The sequence below is a fragment of the Pangasianodon hypophthalmus genome, chromosome 6, assembly GCF_027358585.1.
Source record: "Pangasianodon hypophthalmus isolate fPanHyp1 chromosome 6, fPanHyp1.pri, whole genome shotgun sequence".
Classification (NCBI taxonomy): Eukaryota; Metazoa; Chordata; class Actinopteri; order Siluriformes; family Pangasiidae; genus Pangasianodon; species Pangasianodon hypophthalmus.
In genome coordinates this window covers 16,705,945-16,727,488 of record NC_069715.1, presented here as the reverse complement: position 1 = coordinate 16,727,488, position 21,544 = coordinate 16,705,945, and positions in this window count along the sequence as shown.

The window sequence follows — 21,544 nt, the reverse complement described above, 5'->3', positions numbered from 1 at the left end:
TATTGTGCAGTGTAATTAGGTAGATAAGCATAGAGAATGGCTATGCTGGTGCTTTTTCCTCTTTGTAAACGCTGTTTGTGTGTGGGGAAGTATCCAAACTAAGCTCTCTAAATAGTGGCTTAGAGAATTAAACACTACTATCGCCATGTTATCTTAATTGCAGCTCAATCCAGCTACAGTGAAGTGTGTTGAGTTTGAGAATACATCCCTGCCTGTGGGTTTCACCTTGTCAGAGGTTGCCTAATCAACATTTACAGTACATACAAATGGGGTGCATTAGGAATGAAAAAGCCCTGTCAAGCCCATTTAAAAAGCCCTGTCAAGCCCATTTAATAGCAAAGTACTTTTCATTAAAACGCCATATTGAGAACTGAACTACAGAAACATTTCTTGCCTATTTTATAATACATTTTTGATAATCTACATTTTTCACAAGTTGTTTGTTTTTAGACCTGACCCACCTTGATATGTGACACATTTGAATACAGTGAACACAACAGTCTGTTTCTTACACATGTTTTTTCATCTTCTGTTGTTCTTTCTCGATCTGTCACCTTTAATAAATGTGGCGACAGAATCAATGGATTCGGGGTTTTTTAACTTTCTTATTCAGCCCTTATTTTGCTTGAGGGGCATTCCACATTATGATTTGTATGCAATGGACCTGAATGCAAAATCAGGTCCACGCTCCCTGGACACACTGTTGCTCAGAGCAACAGCTTCAGTGAGTTATTCACAATACTTCATTAATGCACTAGAGGTAAGATGCACATCTGCTTGCCCTAGATCGACTGTCCTCGGTAGAGCCATTGGTCGACCTGTAATGATCTTGTATGGGCTGAGACCGATCCCCCCTCGTGGGTGTGGACTGAATACTGCACAAAACAGCTGGCAATGCATCCTCCCACGACACCCCACTCTGGTGTAACTTCGACAATCGCTGTTTCAAAGTCTGATTTTGACACTCAACCTACTTTTGCCTCCTCATCTTTTTTCGACTTTGTCGATCAACACTGGGGCTACCCCAATGGCTGCAGGATCTATGTCATGGACAATGATGAATCTGAAAACCTTGTCTGTGATTGGTGGTTAAATTTTTTATGATATGGATATAGCTTCTTTACTTTAGAAGATAAAGGCGGTGTCTGTTTTGGCTTGGAGAGAGATAATGGGGCGTTGAGACTGCTCACAAGATTTTTGAGTGGAGATAGTGGTACGTTTATGGTTGGCACACTCCTGCTCTGGCTTAGCAACTAGCTCATCACTCTCACACTTTTTCTCATGCATCTCTCATATTAGGAAAACATGCCACTGCCTGAACACCTGCAATGCTGCCTCAAGGTCTTCACACTTGAAGTAATTATCCAAAGCACAAAAACACTGCCCTCTGTTCCATTCTGTTCGTTCAGGAATACCAAGAGATTATCAGCAAAAGCCAGGGATGACTCACAAACTAGTGAGGAAGACTCTGCAACACCCTTAGGATCCTGATTACTCATTGCCATACTGTATAAAACAGCGCTAACTCATTTGGTGCCAAGAAATTTAGACTATCAGTCGAACTCTTATCATCAAACTGATTCTGTTATCTAGCAAGTTCTTTGACAGGATTAGCCACTCACCCGTGCTGACATATTTTCATCACAGGACCACAGGAACAGGATCACCGGATCAGAGCAGATAGGTGGTGGTGATGTCTGTCATCTGGGCAATCACAGCGCACAGGTGGAGAACGCCACTGTCCCACCAGAGTCGTGAAATCTTTCTGGATGACCATCAAAATACTGCAGTTTCATCAGAAGTAAGATGACTGAAGAATCAGGAGACCAAGAGCCAGATAATAATAATAGAGATGGTTTATTGTGTGAATGTAGACAACATGGGTGTTCTATAGTCCAAACAACAGTTGGACACAGCAGGGTTTTATACTGATGCATGCATGCAAGAGGACACGCTAGACCTTATAGATAATGCCCAAGGCTAAGATAGGAGAAAAACATGAGCAAGGACAGACACGGGTACATCATGAGTGAACAACGACACTTACAGAAATCTCATTAAATTGAATTGATCTTAAAATGAATAAATTATGTATCCATTAACAATAATCATGAAAAGATAGAAAATAATCCCACAGGACCATCAGCACAGCAGTGACACTTATGTGTGTGTGGTGCTGTTGTGTCAGGTGCTATATCTGATATAGTGGTGTATGATAATGCTGCAGCATTACAATTTCCCTTCACTGGAACTAAGAGGCTTAGTCCAAAGCGTTCTTGCCTAACATCAGTGTATGACCTCACTAATGCTCTCGTGGCTGAATGGGCAAATCCCCATAGCCACACTCCAAAATCGAGTGGATAGTCTTCCCATAAGAGTGGAGATTATTATTATTATTATTATTATTATTATTATTTAAAAACTCAAACTGCAGTGTGAACCTATTGTCTGTCATCTCTGTTTACTTACTTATTTTTGTTAAGACAAAGTTCAGGTGAGTATGTCAGATCTCAGAGCACCCTCATTTAGCTCTTTCTTGCAGCAGCAAGAAAAATAACCCCCTCATGCATTATGCATCAAGTCAATTCACAACACTGAATGTCAGGTGAGTGCAATTAATTAAAATACAACTGTATATATAAATACAATAAATATGATTGCTCCAGCTCAGGTGATCATTATGAACTCAGCTTCTACAAAGTGCATATATATATATAGAGCATATCATTACATATTCATTCCTCATGGAAATTTATGTGCTACATATGGCTACACATCAAGCTAGTCATCAAGCCCTGGAAAGGCACATTCCTCATGGGTGTCTATGTGATCAATAAAATGGGGAAATTTCCCCAAAATAGCCCAGCGTGACAATGATGTCCTTGCAGATGACTCTGTGACCACTGTCAGCTTTGTTGTCATGGTAACAGGCTGTTCCTACATCCTCTTTTTTAATGCATTTGGCAAAATTCTACATCCCTTATGAAGCCCTGTGTGCAGATGTAATACCAGGATAATGCTAATACAGAAATGCAGTTTATGCAAATATATGGTGGGTTATTTTAATTCTATATACAGAGATCCAATTCATTTTCCCTTTTGTGTATCTTTAGAAATACAAGTACATGTATTCATAAAGGAATTCACAGTACTGTACATATACATATACATGTACAGTACTGTGCAAAAGTATTTGGCACCCTATTTTGTTTAGTACAAACTTTGTTTTAGATTTTTATTTTATGACTTCTACATTATCAAGTCAGCACAAAAACATTTTACATTTCCAAACATTAGTTTTCCAGCACAAATTTAAATGTTACAGAAAAATGTTTGTATGTCAGTGAAGAAAGCAGCATATTACATAAGAGACCACTTTTTAGACAAAAAACATAATGAAAACTGCTGGAATTTCCTGCAAAAATAAGCAGCAAGTGTGACAGTCAAACTCTCCAGAAGAACCTTGGCTGGCTCTGAAAAACTTACCAGCTACTTTCCCTATAAAACTGCACAAATTGTGGCTGAGACTACTATTTTTTTTTTTTAAAGCAAAGGGTCGTCACGCCAAATATTGACTTTGTTTCATTTATTACTGTTTACTGCTTTTTTTTAATGTAGAAACACTAATCTCATTTTTCTGATGGCATCTTTGCTCTACAGCATTTCTTTGCATGTGCCTAAGACTTTTGCACAGTACTGTAGATAGATAGATAGATAGATAGATAGATACTGATCAGCCATTAAAACCACCTGCCTAATATTGTGTAGGTCCCCCTTGTGCTGCCAAAAAAGCTCTGAAACATCAAGGCATGGTCTCCACAAGACTTCAGAAGGTGGGACCAAGACTTTAGCAGCAAATCCTTTAAGTCTTGTAAGTTGCAAGGTGGGGCCTCCATGGATTGGACTTATGGTTTGTCTACAGTAGCTCTTCTGTGGAATCAGAGTAGACAGGCTAGCCTTTGCTCCCCATGTGCATCAATGAGCCTTGGGTGCCCTTGACCCTGTTGTCCTTCCTTGGACCACTTTTGTTAGGTACTAACCACTGCATATTGGGAACACCCCACAAGACCTGCTGTTCTGGAGATGCTCTGACCCAGTTGTCTAGACATCACAATTTGGCGCTTTGGTCAAAGTCACTCAGAAACTTACGCTTGCCCATTTTTCCTGCTTCCAACACATCAAATTCGAGAACTGACTGTTCACTTGCTGCCTAATATATCCCACCCCTTGACACTGAGACTAAGACTGTGAGACTGTAATGAAATAATCAATAGTTGTTTTAATATTATGGATGATGGGTGTGTGTGTGTGTGCATATATATATATATATATATATATATATATATATATATATATATATATATATATATATATATATATATATAAAGTGCACAGTATACTTATAAGTAAAATATACAGTACTGTGCCAAAGTCTTAGGCACCCTATTTTTTTTGTACAAACTTTGTTATAGATTTTTATTTTATGACTTCTACATTGTTCAGTATTGATTCAGTACAAAAACATTTTAGAATTCTAAACATTTGTTTTCCAGCACAAAATTAAATGTTACAGAAAAATGTTTGTATGTCAGTAAAGAAAGCAGAATATTACATAAGAGACCACTTTTCAGACAAAAAAACATAATGAAGGCTGCTGCTGGGTTTTGCTGCAAAAATAAGAAGCAAGTGTGACAGTCAAAGTCTCCAGAACAACTGTGGCTGGTTCTGCAAGATGCTCTGTAAAACTTACAGCTAATTTCCTTATAAAACCGCACAAATTATGCCTGAGACTACTATTTGTTTTTAAAAGCGAGGGATCGTCACACCAGATATTGACTTTGTTTCATTTATTACTGTTTACTGCTCTTTACAGTATTTTGTTTTAATGTAGAAACATTTAGTTTCATTATTTTTGAAGGCATCTTTGCTCTACAGCATTTCTTTGCATGTGCCTAAGACTTTTTCACAGTACTGTAAGCGCATGCTTAGAAAACAGAGAACAAAGCAGAATCATGTCTCTAGTCAGTGTTTTACATTTGGAGAACAGAGGCTAGAAAGAGGAATAACAATCAACAAGGCAGTGATTCATGTCAGAGCATTTTTTTTGGGTCTTTTGTGTCTAGTGCATAATAGCAGCGTCATCGGACTGGAGGAAGTTCCTGCAGTGTGCTTGTGTGCACAGCTGTGTCTCCTCGCTTTGTTGCATCCAATCACAAAAGGGGCCAATGTTACTACAGCTGCAAGCCAATTATCGACCCTTCACCATCTACTCTTCTCTGCAGGGTGCATAAAATGTGATAGGCACTTTGGATGGTAGCTCTTACATTTTGCTGTGGTTTAAATGACCCATTGTAGATTCGTGATACAAATGGAACAATACTAAAAAGAATTTTCTAACATAAAGCTTTATGTGCTTGACTATATATAATAATAATTAACAGAAATAAAACTTATATTACAGATATAAGAATTTGTTTATTATTAAACCACAACTGGCTGGAGCTGTACGTGTGGTGGCAAATCCGTGCCAAGCATACAAGCTTATGTAATATATTGAAATACAGGGTATGTTTACCAGTTGTTAATAGACATGAAGTGTTCTACCAGTTTACTAGCTAGCTTTGGCATTCTTTGTAATAGATAGGGATCCATCTATCTGATATCATCGTACTGATAATCATTCATGTATTCATAATTAATTGTAAGCCCCCAGGTAATAAATCATTGGCTTAGTAACAGGGGGTTATGACTTTACTGTTGTGACTTGAAGCCACAGACTCCAACGTTACTTCAAGGGGATGAAATGTAAATAACTAATGCATATAAATAAGCATACAGTATACTCATTTTAGTGAAAGATTTAGTTATAAGTCATATTGCTCTCTTGTAAATAAGATTTATAGATTGTTTCATTATTATGCTTTCTGTCCCATGTACAAGGTGTCCTACACCTCACCCACAACTGTACTTTTAATCAGATATGTTGGGCTTAAACTACAATTAATTGCTGTAATGTATTGCACATGGGGGAAAAATTCTCATGAAGAACGGGTAACTTTGCTAATGGTTCGTCACAGTGGCCAATCAGAACTGATTACCGGAAAAATGAGTTAGCCAATGATAGTTGAGGTTACAGTAAAGCCAGAAGGGCCTGCCCGCTGCTGGCAAAAAGAAGAAGTATTTGCGCAAGCAGAACTAATAGTTTTTGTTTGAGAGTAGTATTCAAGCCAGGGTGAGAACATAATACTCAAAAGTGTACTGCATAGAAAATGGTACCCCTCAAGGTAGCTGTGTGTAGTCCTATCCTTTTTAATGTAATTATTAATGAAGCGTTCTCTCAGGTTGGTACAGGGGTCGAGAAGTCCCTATTTGCAGATGATGGTGGAATGGATGGAGGAATGTTTCGTATATAGTTAAGAGTATGCAGAATTCAATAAATGAGGTAGAAAAATGGGCTGATAAATGGGGATTTCGCCTTTCTGTATCAAAAACACAGGTTATATGCTTCTCAATAAAGAGAACCAACCCTACCATCAGGTTAAAGGTGTATGGGCAACTACTGGAGCAAGTGTCAGTAGTAAGATTCCTAGGGATGTGGCTAGACTCAGGACTCACCTATGGAGTTCACATATAGAAAATAGTTGACAAATGTAAAAAAGTAATAAATATATTAAGATGTTCAGTTGGGGTAGATTGTGGTGCCAGGCATCAGTCACTGAAGAGAATATATTGTACATTGATTAGGTCAACAATAGATTATGGGTGTGCAGTATATGGATCTGCATCTAAAACTTTGTTAAAAAAAGTTGATATGACACAATCCCAGGCATTACATGTATGTTGTGGGCCTCTTCGATCTACATCCATACCTCACTGTGTGAAATGCTCCTTGACATCCGAAGGTTAAAATTATTGTTGGCATGCTGGACATCAATAAAAGGTCATAGTGAGTCTCAAAATTGCAAAAAGGACTTCTGATCATATAGGAGTATTCTCAACAGAGACGGTAGCAATCTTATTAGCTTTTCGATGGTTGGAGAATGCTCGACCTTTGAGCATGATGATCTGCTCAGACTCTTATTCTACACTACTATTCCAGACAATATATCTTGTATGAAATACTACTAAGTTTGTTTAGTGTTAAAAACTTATGATATTCTTTCTTTGGGTTCCAGCACATGTGGGGGTGGAAGGAAGTGAGCAAGCTCTGAAATTCTCTAATATAGAGATTAATATTCCTTTATGTAAAACAGAAGTTATAAAAAGAACAGTTATAAAAAGAAAGTGGCAAGAAGTTTATTTCATATTCAATATCAGGTTGGTAGCGAAAGAAAAGATTTTGGTAACAAAAGACACAATTATAACTAGACTTTGCCTTGGTCATACAGCTTTAGTCTGGAAACTGCAGTAAATGTGGATCTGCGGAAACTGTTCAGCATGTTCTACTAAGTTGTAATGCTTTTGAAAGAGAAAGGACACATTAGCTGGAAGAATTAAGGGAAATAGGAATAGGAAAATTATTACTTAAAAAATTGCTGCATAATGGTTTGGATCAGTATAAAATATATAATGCATTATTGAGATATTAAAAGAAAGTAAGACTGATTAATAGGGTATAGGTTTTATTTATTTATTTATTTATTTATTTATTTATTTTCCCTTCTCATCAATGTTCCACTCTCCAGCCCAGTAGGTTGTGCGAATGCATGTAATGATGGTTTGCCAACCGCCATAAAACTCTAAGAAGAAGCAGAAGAAGAAAAAGAATAGTGAAATGATCACAACATTGCAGTTCATTGGTAGTATGAAAACAATAACCAATGTCAGTATGATCTTTTTTTTATAGGCATTTTGAATTTTTACCTTCTTTGTGTTCCTCATCCTGCCACCATTAAATGTTGCGGTGTTCATTTTCGTTTCACTGAAATGGTACTTAGTGAAATGGTCTTTAGTTTGTCCTGAATTAGTAATGTGGCACGCACCACCCTTAAGTACTGTAGGTCTAGGTGGCTGTGAAAGGTGGGTGGGTTTAGAGTGAAATGGGGGAATATCTGTGGATGGTTTATGTTTTTATGAATGTGCAAATTGTATGAATTTTTATGAACACAAGTACTTGATAAGGACTTTAAAGGACTTACATGTCAGTGTTTTATTGACAAATAATTTCTTACATTACAGGCAGTATTTTTAACATTCTTTAAGTATATTTTGTCTTGTGCTGACAGATTTTTTTCACCAAGACCAAGAAATGGGAGATTAAGATCATGAAGATATCATTCACACTACCTTACTTTTAAGTGTTCAAATATTTCTTATGAATACCCTATATAAAAATTATAAATAAAAGCTGCATTTAGCGTGTCAGAGCAATAATCTTCAATTTTAAGACGTTCCAAACTTAAATGGCCCATTTAACCTTATGGCCCACTTTGACATAAGGCTACACAGAGGTGTGAATTACAGTAAAATGCATTCAATGATCAACTTAGTCACATTATAATGAACAAGACAACAAAATTATTATTAATTTATCGTTATACCTCCATGATAAAAGTTTTTAGTCATTCAGCTCATTGTTAAATGTTGAAGAACATTTAAAAAAAAAAAAAAGGCCTATACAGTATTTTAACCCTTATATTTAATGACGCTGGAGGCATGTTTTTGGAGGCAATCATTAATAATTTATTAACAAATAACTAATAAATGTTGGCTCAATTTATTATTGAATGAGGAAAAAGGCAGTACACTGATTTAAAGGCTCTCAAAAGTTTATTGCTGTATTTAATACTGTATGTAAATCCGGCACACACCAAATGGCCTATAGCCTACTGTTTCTCTATTGCAGTCAGGTGTGTGCGTCTCTGAATAAACGACACTGTCATCATCGTCAGACTCCTGCAACTAAAAAACCAGCTGTACTGAAAATGAACAGGTATGGCTATGCTTCTTTTTCTCGATCCAGCTGATATGTACAGTAAAGTACACATGCTACTCCTGAGATACCAGTGATCCTGACCCCTTCTGCTGTCCAGACCTGCCTGATCCATTCTGATGCCCCACTTCTGGTTGGAGTTCTCATCGGTTGGAGATTGCTCACTGCTGCTGGGGGTGGCCTCCCTGCACAGCCTGAAGATCATTGGGATTGCTGGGGAAGGGGCTGCCTGGGGACCATATGGGCAGTTGTATAGTGATGGCTTTGGACTGCGATTGCTGTGGTGGCTTTGGGGCTGCAGTTACCACAAGCAGTTTTGCACTCAGGTCTCCATCAGTGGACAGTGGATAGGTTCAACAAAACAGACTTCATGTGAAAACTGTAATGAATTTCCTGGTTAATTGCACAATTGCACTATTTGTCCGTGTAGTACATAGTTATAGATGGGATTTATTTATAATTGCACTATCCATTGTCACCCAGAAGAGGATAATAATAATAATAATAATAATAATAATAAGTTTATTTTATATAGCGCCTTTCTGCAAACTCAAGGTCACTTTACAATATGAAAATAGATAAACATGACAGCAGACAGAGAACAAAAGGAAATAAACAAGGCATCCATGGCATGAATCGGGGGTGGGGGGGGGGGGGGGGGGGGGGGGGGGGATCAGTAGTTGTCTTCGAAGGTTAGTTCAACCCAATATCGAAGGTTCGAAGGTTAGTTCAATCCAATATACAGCAACACTGACTCATTTGGTGCCAATGATTGTAATTTTATTAATTTACGACTGCATCTCTGATTTATCCTCAAGAATTATGGACCGTAAGTTTTACCAAGAATGCATCATTAAATCTAATCTAATCTAATAAAGGACCTCATTGCTTCTTCCAAGGTAAAAAGTTAGTGGACTATACAACTGACCACAATGAGCAGTTCTTTTGTATTATTATTATTATTATTATTACATTAGCAGAATCTATTATTTATTTTCCAACAGTTCTGTGTGATTACAGACAATGACCTGAAACATACAGCCTCCAGACAGTGTATTGCTGAGGAGGGGGTCAACTGGGTGAAAATACCAGCCTAGTATGTTTCTCATCTGTCTTTCTTGGGTAGCCTATATAGGTGAACTCATTTATGAAGTGTGAGCAAGTCAAATGAATCTAACTCTTATTTATTTATTTATTACTTATTGGTGTGCAGCTCACCGAATCTTAACCTAGTAGAGGTGGTTTAGCCCACACTGAAGGAGTCCGTAAGAGTAGAGTACAGATGAGCTTCTTCAGGCCATTGTGACTTTCTGGACAGATTGCCTGACTAAAGCAACCTGCAATAGATACACTGACCACCTTCAGAAGGTTATGCCAGCTGTTGTTGAGTGTAATGGAGGCTCATCTGGAATGTAGCTAATTTATTGTACTGTTGCCATTAATTAGTAAATAAACTGCTTGATCACAATAGCCTACTATCTCTCATTTCTGTAAGTACAACAAAGAATAGGAAAACCTAATGCTTATTTTCAAGTTATGTGCGAACATTGGTTAGTCAACTCAAGCTTTACATTAAATAGGAACATGGTGCTTACAATAATTAAAGAACAGAAAACACGCATATAACAGTAAATACAGTTATTACTGTATTGTATGTGGGTCAGTGATCGTAAAGAAATCTGAAAGGGCAAATTAATTTATATTAGGGCTGCCAGTTAAGGTGTTACACATGCATTTAATAAAGAAAAAATGCTTAACACCATTAATGTGTCATTACAACTGTTACATTTTGTTCTGAGTGATTTCTAAAAAAAACTATTCAGAGCCTTTGGGGCTGATTAGAAACGATCGGAGCCACAGCATGTCTGTATTTACACCTCTTTTCCACTGAAATGGTGCTGGTTCTCGAGCCTGAGGTGCTTGGACGACAGCCTGGGGAATTGCAAATCGTTTTCAGAACCAGCCTGCACCTTCCACATAAATCGACCATATATAATTATTATATAAAAAAAATAGACCTGAGTACACATTTTTCCATCGACATCTATGCCTCCCCACTCTTGAAAAGCACCAGACCCCACTGGACTAGAGGCATACTGTTGACTCTCACACGGGGGTATTTGCAGTGTGGAGACAAAAAAGGTGAAAGGGAAATTGGCAATAAAGACAATAGACTGAATGGGAGCTTAGTGGATGAGTTTATTTAATCTATCCTTTAGTTTTCTCTAAAAAATTCACATGACCATGTCTTATAAATGTTTATAAAACTCTAAGTTTTATCATCCAGCACTACCATGATAATGGTCCATAAAACAACTGCATTTCAGCAACAATTCAATTTGATTTTCACACTATTTGTTCGTTTGAGCAATAAATCCAAGGAGATATTGGCTCAAGTTTTAATTAAAAAGTTGGCATTTGTTCAGCACCATTTTACCTGAAAACTCCTGCAATGATGCATAAGCAGCACTACCTCTACACTACCTCTACACTACCTCTCTGACCGCTTGGGTTTGAGCATGCTTTAGGGAAATTGCTGTTGCTCCACCCTGCTCCCATACTGCATTCTACCCCTGACTCGCTATTCTTAGGAACTTTAGCTGCTGTAGAAACTTTTGTTGTTATAAAAATAAAACCTACAAATAACAGTAAGTGAACGTTCTGTGGAAGTTCTGTCAACAAACCTAATTTATAAACATTGTTGTTGGTCCTCTTTCAGCTGCTCCCGTTAGGGGTTGCCATAGTGCATTGTTGGTCTGTGTATTTGATTTGGCACAGTTTTATGCCTAATGCCCTTCCCCAATTTTATCCGGGCTTGGGACCAGCAGTGACAGCACACTGTTGCACACAACCCCAGTGCCTGGGGGTGGGTTTCCTGGCCGGGAATTGAACCCAGGATGCAGACAGGGTTTATAGTTATAAAAAACAGTGTATAGTTATAAAAATAAAACATAAAAAATAAATCCCTGTAACATTAGGATTTTCTTTCCCTCAAAAATAACGAAACGAGAAGTGTATTGTACAATATTAACTTGTGGATCATTGACAGTGGAATATTCAGTGCTTGGTGGGAGCTACAGCAGGCATTTTCTGACATTAGGTAAACCAACCTCTTTAACTCAAACTGATACTTGCAGAATGGCCTTAGACACGTTCAGCGCCCACCTATGGAAATTCTATGATTATAGCGCCACTTAGCAGTTCGCAGTAGCAAATGAAAAATCTTGGCGGAAATTGCAGCGGCAATCGCAGTGGCAACCGCAGTGGTGGTAAGGCCATCTTGGATGAGTAACTACTGTATGCCAGCATGTCCATGTAGAGCCCACATGGGTCCCAAATGAGCTCGAAATTGGGGCCCATGTGGGCAGCCCAGCTGGGCCTTACCATCTTTTGTCTGCAGTTTCCATGGTGGCTCCACACGTGGATGCCCATATGGGCTAACGATGGGGCCCAGACAGGCCTCATGTAGGGCTGTTGTAAGCAAATAAAGTGGCCCTGACATAAGCTTAATGTGGGTTATAATGGTACAGCATCATGTGTACATGGCGGGTTATGCGTGGGCTGTACGTGGGGACCATCTGGGTGTTGTATGGGGTTACATGGGGTACTTTATTTTATAGTAGCTGCTTTTAACTAGGAAAACATTGCACAGAATAAAAGATCCATAATACAGTAAATTTTTTATTAACAAATTAGTACTGTACAAAAGTCTTAGACACCCTATTTTTTTAGTACAAACTTTGTTATAGATTTTTATTTTATGACTTCTACATTATTGATTCAGTACAAAAACATTTTAGAATTCTAAACATTAGTTTTCCAGCACAAAATTAAATGTTACAGAAAAATGTTTGTATGTCAGTAAATAAAGCAGCATAATACATAAGAGACCACTTTTCAGACAAAAAAACATAATGAAGGCTGCTGCTGGGTTTTGCTGCAAAAATAAGAAGCAAGTGTGACAGTCAAAGTCTCCAGAACAACTGTGGCTGGTTCTGCAAGATGCTCAGTAAAACTTACCAGCTAATTTCCTTATATAACTGCACAAATTATACCTGAGACTACTATTTGTTTTTAAAAGCGAGGGATCGTCACAGCAGATATTGACTTTTTTCTTTTTTTCATTTATTACTGTTTACTGCTCTTTATAGTATATTTTAAATGTAGAAACATTTAATTATTTTTGAAGGCATTTTTGCTATACAGCATTTCTTTGCATGTGCCTAAGACTTTTGCACAGTACTGTATATATATATATATATATATATATATACACAAACATATACAGTCAGGTCTGGAAGTATTTGGATAATGACAGAGTTTTTGTGATTTTGCCTTTATATACCACCACAATGGATTTGAAATAAAACAGTCAAAATGTGATCGAAGTGTAGACTTTCAGCTTTATTTTAAGAGATTCCACAAAAATATGGCATTTACCATTTAGGAATAACAGCCATTTTCAACAAAGTACCTCCATTTTCAGGGGCTCAAAAGTATTTGAACAAAGTGACATAATTGTAAGTATAACCATAATTTTAATACTTGGATGAAAATCCTTGGCAGTCCATGTTCTCAAAACTCAAATTCTGAGTTTCCTCCTTGGAGATGCTTTGCCAGGCCTTCACTGCAGCCACCTTCAGTTGCTGCTTGTTTGTGGGTCTTTCTGCCTTCAGTCTTGCCTTCAGTATGTGAAAACCATGCTCTATTGGGTTGAGATCAGGCGACTAACTTGGCCATTGAAGGATATTCCATTTCTTTGCCTTCAAAAATCTTGAGTTGCTTTCGCAGTATGTTTAGGGTTATTATCCACCTGCACTGTGAAGCGGCGTCCTATCAGTTTTGTAGCATTTGGCTGAATGTGAGCAGAGAGTATAGCCCTATACACCTCAGAATTCATCTTGCTACAGCAGTCACATCATCAATAAACACCAGTGATCCTGTTCCATTGGCAGCCATACATGCCCATGCCATAACACTGCCTCCACCATGTTTGACACATGATGTGGTATACTTTGGATCATAAGCTGTTCCTTTCTTTTGCCATACTTTTCTCTTCCCATCATTCTGGTACAAGTTAATCTTGGTTTCATCAGTCCAAAGAATCTTATTCCAGAATATGGGAGGCTTTTTTAGATGTTTTCTGGCAAAGTCTAATCTGGCTTTCCTGTTCTTGAATGTTACCAGTGGTTTGAACCTTGTTGTAAAACCTCTGTATTTACATTCATGAAGGCGTCTCTTGATTGTAGATTTTGACAATGCTACGCCTACCTTCTCCAGAGTATTCTTGACTTCTGTTGAAGTTGTTAAGGGGTTTTTCTTCACCAAGGAAAGGATTCTGTGATCCACTACTTTAGTTGTCTTCCGTGGTCTTCCAGGCCTTTTGACGTTGTTGAGCTCACCAGTGCTTTCTTTCTTTTTAAGAATGTACCCAACTATTGATTTGGTCACACCTAAGGTTTTTGCTATATCTCTTATAGATTTATGTTGTTTTTTCAGCCTAATGATGGCCTCCTTCACTTGCACTGAGATCTCCTTGGACGTCATATTGGTAGCTCCAGTCGAACAGCTGCCAAATGCCAACTCAATACCTGATATCAACTCCAGACCTTTTATCTGCTTCATTTGTCTTGAAGTAACGAGAGAATGGACCGCACCTGGTCATTTAACTTCTTGTCAGTCAATTGTCCAAATATTTTTGAGCCCCTGAAAATGGAAGTACTTTGCTTAAAATGGCTGTAATTCCTAAATGGTAAATGCCATATTTTTGTTCACTTTCACTATTATGCTGTTGACACACAATTGTATCTTTCAGCAAAGACAGATGAGAGACACCAGCTTAATAAAGTTGAGGAATGTGTAAAAGACATTTGAAACTGGATGCTTATTAACTTCCTTCTATTTAATTCTGACAGAAGTTCTTTTACTAGGACCCCATGCAACTAGAAGTAAGCTTTCTGATTACATAGTAACTCTGGATGGCCTTTCTGCTTCATCATGTGCAGCAGTAAAAGACTTGGTGTGATTATAGACTCCAATCTTTCATTTGTAGATAATATTACTAGGATAGCCTTCTTTTACCTCATGAATATTTCTAAAATAAGAAATATAATATCACTACAAGATGCAGAAAAATGAGTTAATGCTTTTGTTACCTCTAGGTTGGATTATTGTAATCCTTACTCTGGACGTTCCAGTAGGTGCATAACCAAGCTCCAGTTAGCCCAGAATGCAGCAGCGAGAGTCCTTACTAGAACCAGAAGATATGACTACATCACCCCTATCTTATCCACACTGCAATGGCTCCCAATCAAATTTTGCATTGATTATAAAATACTACTACTGATCTATAAAGCACTGAATAGTCTTGTGCCACAGTACCTAAGTGAACTTCTGGTCTTTTATGATCCACTATGCCTACTTCGATCAAAAGGTGCAGGCTCTTTTTTGGTACCTTGGAATAGTGAATCCTACAGCAAGGGTCAGCGTTTTCTCTTACAAAGCCCCATACTTATGGAACAGACTCAGACACAGTCTCAGTCTTTGTTAATATTTTTGTCTTAAGTAAAGGAGCAGATCTAGCTGAGGGTCCGAGTGAGAGCCTGAGGAGGAACAAGGGACATGATCCGAAGTGGCGGCCCTGAGGGAAATGAGCCGGCATCAGGGCCAGGTTTAAGTTCCAGGTTTAAGGGACATTTGAGACTGCAACTATCTCTGCTTCACCGAGACATGGCTGAACCCAGCGGGACAGGACCATGCCATCCAGCTGGCAGTGTTCTTCTCAGTCTACCATATGGAAAGGACAATGGCGTCGGGGAAGTCAAGGGCAGGTGGAGTTTGGCTAATGGTAAACTGCAACTGGTATGACAGTGCAAGCATTGTTCCATCTGAAAAATGCTCCTGCACACCAAACCTGGAGCCCATCACGAAAAGCATCACAGCCTGGTTTGGGAACAGCACCAAGCAGGATAGGCAGGCTCCAGGCACTGAGCTCCCTTACCTGCAGTCTATCTACAGCAAGTGGTGCTGGACAAAAGCCAGGAAGATAGTGAAGGACCTCAGCCATCTGAGCAACAGACTCTTCTCTCTGCATATGGTTGTGTGTGACCAATAAAATTGTATTTGAAAATCGTGTGATAGAAAGCATCGGTCCATTTTCAGTTTTGTTATTGTCTCCTTGCAATATAGAATAGTGATTTAATGTTATAAGTATCAGTAATCTACATGTACACTCACTGAACACTTTTTATTAGAAACACTACACCAATACTGTGTAGGGCCTCCCTTTGCTCTCAAAATAGCCTCAATTCTTCATGGCATGGATTCCACAAGATGTTGGAAACATTCCTTTGATCTTCTGGTCCAATTTGACATGATTGCATCATGCAATTCCTGCAGATTTTTCAGGTTCACTTTCATGCTGTGAATCTCCTGTTCGACTACATCCCAAAGGTGTTCTATTGGATACAGATCCAGTGACTGGGAAGGCCACTGAAGAACATTGAACTCATTGTCATGAATCCAGTTTTAGATGACTTTGCTTTGTGACATGGTGCATTAGCATGCTGGAAGTAGCCACTAGAATATGGGTAAATTGTGGCCATGAAGGGAAGCACATGCTCAGCAGCATTACTCAAATAGGCTATGGCATTCAAGCGATGAATGATTGGTATTAACCAAGGTGTGCAAAGAATACATTCCTCACACCATTATGCCACCTCCACCAGCCTGGACTGTTGACATAAGGCAGGTTGGATCCATGGATTCATACTGTTGGTGCCAAATTCTGACCCTACCATCTGTGTTCCTCAACAAAAATTGAGATTAATAAGACAAGGCTACATTTTTTTCAGTCCTCACCTGTCCACTTTTGGTGAACCTATGCCCATTCCAGCCTCAGCTTTCTATTCTTGGTTGACAAAAGTGAAAGCCAATGTGGTTTTCTGCTGTTGTAGCCCATCCGCCTCAAGGAACCTCAAGGTTTCTCAAAGCAGTCTGCAATGCTTTTCTGTTCAGAGTGGTTATCTCAGTTACTGTAGCCTTTCTGTCAGCTTGAACTAGTCTGGCCACACTGTAAACCATAATGTTGTCTTTATTTAAACAATCAAGTAATCAACATTACTTAAAATGTTGTGATTTGTATCCATAAATCAAAAATCTAAGTTCGTTTGACTTATTTACCTACAAAATAAATAAACTTAAGATTTCAAGTGTTATGAACTGAAAATCCTGCCTCATTAAAATAGCTCACTATGGTCTTTCTTTGAGGTGATTGGCCATGTGATTGGCCATTGGCCAGAGAACTAATGCACTGATTGGTAGATAATTGCAAAAAGAGGTCCTCTTCCTCTCATCTGTTGCTGCTACTGGTGTAGTACACCCTTCTGGGACACCCTGTATTTAAGTATGCGTGAAATGAACACAAAGTTAAGTGAACTTAATTATTTCAGTGCACTAGTTCCCTGGTAGACTAGTGGCTAACACATGGCCCTCTCACCTCCATAGCCCGTGTTTGATTCACAGTTAGTACACTATATGAACACCAACTTAGATGAATTTAATTATTTAAGTACACTATGAGAACACCAAGGTAAGAGGTAACTTATCAATTGAAGTACAGTCTACATGAGCATCAAGAAGTTAAGTGAACTTAAATATACAAGTTTTGTGAGAACCCGTTACTCAATTAAATTGTGGGAATGACTTTACTCAATCAAATGAGTATAGTCTACTGGGTACAGGATTTCATTGCATTATCCATTGACCTCTCTCATCAACAAGGCATTTCCTTCTGCAGAACTACCACCTAATGGATATTTTTTCTTTATTGCACCATTCTGAGTAAACTCTAGAGACTGTTGTGCATGAAAATCCCAGGAGATCAGTAGAAATACTCAAACCCGTCTGGCACCAACAATCATGCCTCTGTCAAAATCATTGAGAGCACATTTTTCCCCATACCGATGGTTGATGTGAATGTTACCCAAAGCTGCTGGCCCATACCTGCATGATTTTATGCATTGCACTGCTGCCACATGATTGGCTGATTAGATAATTGCATGAATGTGTAGGTGTACAGGTGTTCCTAATAAAGCGGTCTGTGAGTATTTTCATGTCCTACGCTGCAATAAATGCAGTGAGCAGAGATACGTATTGCAGGGCAGCTTTGGTAAAGTCATAGCTAAAGGCTCCAAGTTAAAGGCTCTGAGTTAAATGTGTTCACAGAATCAGACATAGTAGTAGTATACCGAACTGTATACTGAATAATGTAGTAGGTGGGCTCTCCAGAGGGTGGTGCGATCAGCTGAGCGCACCATCTGAACTGAGCTCCCAGACCTGCAGTCTACCTACAACAGGTGGAGCTGGACCAAGGCCAGGAAGATAATGAAGTACCTCAGCCATCCTAACAATGGACTCTTCTCTCTTTTGCAGTCAGGGAAGTGCTTCTGCTCCCTGAAGGTCAGCACAGAGAGAATGAGGAGGAGCCTCATCCCGTAGGCTATTTGGGCCCTCAACCAGTAAATCACCAAGGACTATTTATACATAGACATATAAATACAGACCTTGGACTTCCCTGCACAGCACCCACATACTCAACATTCCTGTCAATACACACTGCATATCCCATATTTCTAAATATTTATTGTATTGTTAGCTTTTTCACTGCACGTACCTCAGCTTGATGTCACACAGCATTATATTGCATATATTACCTCACACATTAAATATATAGCTGCACATATCTACACTTTATACCACATACAGTTCATACATTTTATGCTGTCTATCTTTTATATCTTTTATATTTAGATTTTTATATTTTTCTTTTTCTATTTCTATTCAAGCAAATGCTGTAAATTATTTAAATTCTGTTTTGTGTCACTGGACAGTCGTAAAAGGCATTTCACTGTGCAGCATATTGTGTATGGTTGTGTGTGACCAATAATATTTTTTTACCAATATATATATGATTTGATTTTATTTGATGTTGGGGAAATTGGTGTAGTTGTTTCCATAGTGGTCCAAGATACAGTATTAATGAACAGAGTTTAGTATACTAGCGGATATAAACTTTTTTTGAAGGAACTCCAAAGACTTGTGAAGATGCTGAATTTAATAGCAGGCGGATTATAAGTAATTGGGTATTAACTTCCCAGACATGAAGCTGATGTCCTGAAGCCATAGTGGTTTAACTATAGCTGCCTCACTTTTCCCCAGTGACTCAAAGATACTTAGCAAGTAGCAACTCAAATATAAAAGATATAATACCATAAGTGAAAATTTGGCACTCACAAACCAGATAACTATACCCTGTGTTTATGTTTCATAGTTATGTTGTTACAATGTAGAATTCATTGGGTGGGCATTAAGATGTTTAATTCAGTCAGCACCAATTCATCTTAAATGTAAATACAGGAAATATGCCAACATTGGGGCATGTTTATGGATAAATTATGTATGATGCTCAAATCTCATCACCACACCCTTCAAGTCATGAGTAATATGCAGGTGTTATACCAGTGAAATTAAAATGATGGAAAACTGAAAATAAGTGACTCTGTGACTGTTGCTTCATCTTCTGACTGCCCCATGGGAAGAAACATTTTCAGTCTTCAATAATGCCATAACACCATAAGCCCCAGTGCAGCCCCATGGAAACAGAATTTTGCCTGGCAAAAACAGAAACCTCAGTATTGTTTAGGCTTCTCTTTGTGATTTTGGTGTATCTGCTGTTCTTAGGGTGTTTGTTTAATGTGATCATTAAGAAATATTAGAACAATAGCTTGACCAAGAACATAAACCTCACTTCTTTTATGCTAAACAACCTTTTGAAAAATCTTTGCTGACATGAGTGTAACAACTTTGCAGGAGGTACGCTAAGCTTTAGCCTGTAATATATTGGTCTCTTAGTTGTCTCAGTTATTCCAGTTGTAAAATGCTAATAGTAAAATACTTTCATTCATTGCTAGCATGATTAGATTTTTGACTCAACTTCTCCCATAAAGGACTAGCACAGTTAAGTCAGTTAAGAAGTGAAAGTCCCTCTAGCTGTTTTTTATATAGCAGGTATTAAAGTACTGTCTAAGATTAGTGTAAATCCCTCACTAAAGAGACTAGACATGGCCAAGCTTACAAACATCCAAATACAAAAATGGATTCTGGTACTGAAACACTATTACCATTCATTTTCCTATTAATTGCTCCTTTATACAGTATATAAGGAGATATTACAATCCGAATACAGCCTTTGTGAAAGAAGGATTGTAATTACACTGCAATACCTATTCATGCACATTACAACTGTGTTAATGGGTTTGTCACAAACTGTACCAGGTCAAAAAGAGAGGATATAAGTTCTCTGAATCTGATGGCCTGAAAACAGAGACAAAACTCACAGATTTTTCAAAGATCAACTATTTCAGTCTTTTACATACCTTGCAGTATAATTAGAGATTGGTTTCACCTTACGAATGTACAGTTCTTTGTGTGTGTGGAAGATTGATATTGCTTCAAGAGTGTTATTTCTCTTATTTAATTTTACACGAGACCAGTGTATTGATTTTTTTTTTTTCAAAGATTTCTGTGCGTAATAGCTAGTGGAGACAAACTTAGCTAGTAAGAGACACTATTCCTTCTTACCTGTGTTTTTCTCTGTTCCATAGTCTTCTTTACATCCCTAATGAGCAAGCCAGAGGAGACACTGGCAAGGAAAAACTCCCTGAGATGACATCAGGAAGAAACCTTGAGAGGAACCAGATTGAAAAGCCCATTATCTTCTGGGTAACCCCAGACAGTGGAATTATAAATCACTACATTATACAGTTGTAGAAAATAAAGACAAACTAAGTACATAACGTGTTGAAAGGATGTTCAGTAGGAGTTGAAAAATACAACCCCATTTATTACACAAGGGCAGTTTATGCTTGTAATGACAAGAGGTACAGTTTTCAGTTTTATTCAAGTGTACAAACACACACAACTGAAATTTCACTCAGTGATCTATTGGAAGAAGATATCACCTATACAAGTCCTTAACATTTCCATTTCAACATTATATTACACAATATCACCTATACAAGTCCTTAACATTTCAAAAATTTCAACTTTATATTACACAATATTTATTGCAACTTCAATCCATAAAAGTGACTTTATTTTTCATATAAGTTTCAAGAAAAGCAAATCCTGCCCCTAATTTTAGTCTTTATAAATTTCCACTGAAGTTGTCTTGTGTGATTTATTATGAATTTGCAATTGTAAGACTATGGTAAAATTCTCAACTCAAAAACAAAACAAAACAAAACAAACAAACAAAAAACATACCACCTACAGAAAACAAATGCAGGCTAATTCAGGTCTTGCTTTCTCTGGAGTCTGAAATGGCTTAGTTCCCAGCTCAGTGTCTTCCACCTGTTGCACTGATTCTCTAGGCACAGCTCCTTCTTTACATATAGCCAAGAAAAATAGATAGATAGATAGATAGATAGATAGATAGATAGATATAAAAAGTATACACACCATTGCTAAAATTGCAGGTTTTTGTGATGTAAAAAAGACAAAAAAAAAAAAAAACCCAAAAAAACAAGACAAATAATGTAAGCTCTTTTTCAA